Source organism: Typha angustifolia, chromosome 15, assembly GCF_048772165.1.
Source record: "Typha angustifolia cultivar Huaian chromosome 15, ASM4877216v1, whole genome shotgun sequence".
Classification (NCBI taxonomy): Eukaryota; Viridiplantae; Streptophyta; class Magnoliopsida; order Poales; family Typhaceae; genus Typha; species Typha angustifolia.
The window spans coordinates 9236470-9242469 of record NC_133253.1 but is presented as its reverse complement, the minus strand read 5'-3'; positions in this window follow the sequence as shown (position 1 = coordinate 9242469).

The window sequence follows — 6000 nt, the reverse complement described above, 5'->3', positions numbered from 1 at the left end:
TGGACCTGAGTGACAAAATCAAAAACTTTACTGTATTTTTTTGTGCAAATTTCCATTACATTACATGGTGTGGAATGAAAAGTTCTCTGAGTGTATTACTTTTATTGTTCCTCGTCATGGTTGGACTATTCTTTGGCTATTCTCTTCTTCTCAAGTACCAGTCACAACGATCGGATCAGTTCCTTGTGACCCTAATACTGGGATTTGTATTACTCCTGTCATCCAAATCAAACATCCTCCTCCCTAATCTAATTATAATGTGGACTATGAGATACCTATCTATCAGTGTAGAACTACTCGTTCAATTTTAATAAAGTTTCATGTTTATTATATTCGTGTTTCCGAGTGTGGAACCTTGTACTCCTCTAAAATCACTCATACGTCTATCCAATATGTCGATGATTCAATAGTTACCTCTAATTTAATAACTTTTCTCTACATCGAGTGATCAAAAACACTGGTCAACATAGAGCAATGGTAAAAATAATTCCATACCCTTTCATTTCTAAGTAGATACATTCTAGTATTGAAAACTAATCTATATAATAGAAAATTCAAATTTGATTAAATGAAAAGGAAAATAGATATGTTGTCTTTCTTTTATACCTAAAATAATGGAATGTGGGTCATGTGGCAGTAAAAGAGTACTGTTGACTATCCCAAGTCCATCTCCAATGGTCCAAAAGTAACAACACTTGTTTTGTCAAAGGTGGAGTATTCCATGGGATCCCGTAATAAACAAGTCTGGGAGTAAACCAAGGAAAACCTCTCGTAACTTGGATTCACAATGGACAGGATAGTGCCATGCCATCGAGCTTTAAGTGAACTATATGTATGGGATTGTGGAAAAACAAGTAAAGAATGTGAAGCACACTAGTACGGTGTGGGAACGGGCAACATAGATCCATTTGAGTCGTCTCACTATAAGAGAAAAATAGGAACCAATAGACTAAAAATGTGAAATCGAAGCCAAATAATAAACACTTTAATCGGATTTCATATGACTTTTAGAATTAGTCATGCATCTCCACTTGGTCTCCCCTCGTGCTTTTTCACTTTGGTGCTGCTAATTAATAGCTCCTCCAGATAGCACCAAAGGTTATTGCAAGTAAAGTAGTCCATGTAGCATCAAATATCTTCTATCTAAGCGTATCAATTTCTCTAATTAGCAATAGCAATTGAGAAGGAGTCAATTAGGAATGGGGCATCATCAGCAGAGGAGGAGGAAGAGTATTATTCTTCTCTTGTTCCTCGTCATCTCCATTGCATCTATTCTTTGGTTGTCGTCTTCTTCTCAAGTACTAGTCTCACAGGCAAGAGAGTTATTTGGACAACCAGCAAGAGGTGGTGGTTGTGACACTCCCAGTGAGAATTGTCGAGATCCCATCTGGCGCAACAAACCTCCTGCAGTCCCTCCCTAATGTACGTAGAACTAGTAATTCTATTTTAATCTCATTTTGAGATTAATGGTGTTTCATGCATGTTTCTTATATTAGAGTTCCTAAAATTCCTATTAGCTCAAAAATTTCTATTTCTGAAATCTTGTATTCCTCTGCCTATTCATCCTGATCGCTCTCCGTAGAGATTGTAAATAAGGCGACGATGGTCATTGATGACCATCTGTGTAGAACTTGCAATTCGATTCTATTCGCTAGGGCAAGATTTGTGAGTTCATATATAGTTTTTTTTAATAAAAAAAACTTTCTTGGAAGACTTGTAGATACCCATATAATATAGATTGATGCATATTTGTATTATTCGGCAACTTACCTATATCTAGCTATGCTAGGGTTTGGCACATGCTCCTTTTAGGGAGATCATTCCCTCTTCGCACCGCCGATGAGGCTCTCCTCACCCCCCCTCCCTTAGCCGACGGGCTAGGGGAGGGGAGAACCACCTTCTTCTCTTTTTTCCCCTCCTAAAAGTTCGACCTCTCCTCCTCTCCACCACCGCGCCGCTACCACTCAACACCACGCCTGTTGCAGCTGTTCTCATCCTCCTCCCCTCCCTCACTGAATTCGGGCTTGAGTGCCCCCTTCCGCCGGATCCAAGCATGTTTCTTCCACTTCCCTTTTCATGCTCGGATATGCCCAACTCTCCCTCGTCGTTGTCGCTCCTCATCGCCGCCTTCTCCTCCCCTTCCTCGTCGGATTTAAGCTAGGTAGCCACTCTTCCTCCCCTCACCCCATCTTTGTCGGTTCCTCGCTCCGCCTTTTCTCCACCGCCCACTCCGTCAGAACTCCCTTCTTCTCAATGGCGCATTCCCCAACTCAGATGTCCCCCTCTCCAGTCACTGCTATGGTAGTAGTTGGCCGCTACTAGCTACCTTTCTAGCGGCTATCTCTCCGGCCTCGCATCGCCGTGCCTCAACTCCAATTTGTGACCCTATTGCTGTCACTTCCCCTACCTACTCAATTCCCCCTACTAGGCCTTATTAGCTGCATCTAACGACCAATAGGGAATCTACCATAGCTATAGGTGGTTGGTTGCTCGCCGTCTTGCAGTGGTTCCGTTGCCAAGGTTGGCCACTGATATGTAGGTGTAGCTTAGTGGCTTACCGAATTCTGCTAGGTGATTTTATAGTTAGTATAGTTAGGTTCGTCGCTTCATGCAGGTCAGGTCTATTTTGGTCGAGTAGAGCTATAGGACATCAACCCTTTGATGAGATGCACTCTAAATTCCAAGTCTCTTTGCAACTCTCTTTCTTTTCCAGATCTACCTCAGTAGTCTAAGAGGAAGGCTTGTTCTATAGCCGACGCCATATCTCCTCCGTTAATCTTTCCTTGTATGAGCACTTATTTAATTACAAGCTGATACTTGTTTTAGTTATAGGCCAATGCCCTATCTCCTTTTTTTCATTAGCGTATCATGTTGTAATTGCTATTTGAAGCTTAATGAATTATCTGTCTACGGATATTTTTTAGAAAAAAAAAAAACTTACCTATATCTACAAATGATACAAATATCGAAGCATGCCTGAGTGTTCTTAATGCTTGCAGCTTGCTTGACTTCTTCTAATAGGAATCCAACTAACATAATTAAGGGCCACATAATACTACTCTTTACCAATGCGAAATTGAAGCTAAACATCAACATCCCTTCGAGGTCAAGTTAGACTATTGACCAACTGCTACTCGCTGTGTAGCATCAAATCTTCTATTTAAGTATATTAACTTCTCTTACATAAAAAGAAAAAAAAACTAATTATTAGTAAGAACGAAGGTAGAAGAATAGGGTGTCAGCAAAGGAAGAGTATTAATCTTCCCTTGTTTCTAATCTCTATTGTATCTAGTTTTTCTCTTCGTCTCTGGGTTTTTTATAGGTATACCTCTTCAAAGTTTCTTATTAACGTATGTGTATGTCTTTCTAAATTTCATATTAAATGTTAAGTTTTTTTTTTATATGTATGTATACTCTCCATATTTCATGATTCTTGCATTGATGTCCCTCAGTTTTTTATTTTTTATTTTACATATATATGAGTTTAAATTTTAGTAGTTTAATGCACAGGATATAATATGTAAATACCCATTATTAAAAAGGATAGAAGCAAACAAGAATAAAGTTATTTTTGTTTCTTATAATTAAATTGTTGAAACTTAAGGGTTTATTAGGTGGATATCCATCCAAAAACAGAGTTTAAGGGTATCCTTCGAAAAGACTTGGTCTTTTGTACGATTTAATCTTCTAAACTAGCAAGAAGAACAACTGTAGAAGAAGAAGAGTTATTAAGGAATGGGACATTATGAAGAGTCTCTCTCGCTGTACAAAAGGACTTTATAGAGTAATAATGTGAAATTAATCTAAGCCGAAGACCAACATCCATTTGTGGACAAAACATCTTTGTCATCTCCACTTGGTCTCCCCTCGTGCTTTTACTTTGGTGATGCTAATTAATAGCTCCGGCGGAGGGGTGGCTAAAAATGAACTGACGAGTGTTTTGCTGATAGGAGCTATCAAAGGGGAGCAGGTTTTGTGATCTGGGACCAAGATGGACGACTCGTGAAGATGGCTTGGGAACCCTGCCCGAGCATCTCTAGTCTGTTTGCTGAACCTTGGGCTGTCAGGTTAGGTCTCAGCATGACGAATAAGGGGTGCATGTTACAACTCGAGTTGGACTCTCTAGTCCTTGAACAAATTCTCCAACGTGAGGTAAGCTGCCCATGGCAGTCAGGAACTTGGTGGAAGATTGTTGGGTTTTGTTGAGTGGGATTAGAGAGTGGAAGGTCTTACATGTGTTTCATGAGGCTAACCAACTGGGCCGCCAACTCTAGTAATATGGGCTCGACCCTTACTGTGTGGGATCGAGGAGACCCTATTCACCGGGATCTCTGTAGTTTGATTCCCCGAGTTAACCAACCAGGCAAATTAATGTACCTAATACCAGCACCTTTCGCTTAAAAAAAAAAATTAATAGCTCGCTCTCCATGTACCATCCAATCTTCTCTCTCTATATATATTATATCCTTTTTAATTCTTAAGCTTTTCCCTACATAGTTGGAAGGTGATGATGGGTAATACTACTCCAAGATAGAGGAGTAGAAGAAGCAGACATATCTTGGTGGTGGTGATGAATGATGGCCATGGCTTACTTTGGCTTCTGGGATCATCTCAAACTACAGTAGTAGCTCCAAGCACTCGGCCTCCTCCCACTGTGGCCTGCAACCCAATTACTATGCAGTGTTCACCACTTGTAAGTGCTAATCCTGTTTCCTAACCTCCCAACCCTCCCAGATTTGGGAAGTTACGACACACTAGGTTGCTCCTGACCCTTCAGAATCGTTATTAATAAATACTCAATTTTAAATTTGATGTTTGGTAGTAAACATTTGAATTGGTTCGGCTGCAAACTTTCAATATGCGTTAAGAGGTATCAATTGTGTACATCTAATGATTAAGATCGCGCCCAATATCAAATATAATGTCAGCCATCATGGCCATAAAAACGTAAGCATTTAATCCTTTTTGTTTAACACTACATTGTTACTATTATATTTTCAACTCGAAACTAAATACAAATGCTGGATCTTTAACAAAAATGGTTAAGTGACTAAAACTACTCCTATCATCCTTAAGTTAGATTATATGTCTGTGAAGTAATGCAATGCAGGATGTGGAATGAAAAATTTACAGCGTACTCCTTTATAAATATAGTCAGCAATTTTAGAGATACTTAAGCAAAATATCTTGTTTTATTATGCCTCCAGCTAAAAAGAAAACCAAGAATTGCTCCTCCTGTCAGCGACAACGCGCGTCTTTATTTACTTATTCCGAGAAATAAGTTTAGAGGCAAACATTTTTTTGGGTCAGCAAAACTAAAAGACATTTATATTTAGCACCATGATTTTCCGTAATATTATTTTCATTAATAATTCACATAAATGTACTGTTCAATACAATTTTTATCAAAAACTAAAGATATTTACGAATAGAACCTGAATTTCTGGGGTATTATTTGAACCGAAAATTCACATAAATATAGGGTGTTAAATGAAAATTTCACCAAAAACTAAAGAAATTGATGAATAGCACCTGAAATTTTGCGACGTTATTTGAACAAAAATTCACATATAGGGTGTTAAAAGAAAACTTCACCGAAACTAAAGATATTTACATTTAGCACCCTGTAATTCTGCCATCTTATTTATCCAAAAATCACATAAATACACGGTTTTTTTAAATAAAATCTTCGCCAAAACTAAAGACATATTATTTATCCGAAAATTCACATAAATATACGGTGTTAAATTAAAAAAGATCACCCAAAAATTAGTCATGTTTACATTTAGAACCCTGAATTTCGGTGATATTATTTTATCCTAAATTCACATAAATATAGGGTGTTAGATGCAAATTTTACCAAAACATTTACAAATAGCACCCTCTTTCTGCAATATTATTTTAACCGGAAATTCACAGAAATACAGGGTAATGATTGAAAACTTCACCAAAACTAAAGACATTTATATTTAAAACCCTGTAATTATGCAAAATTGTTTG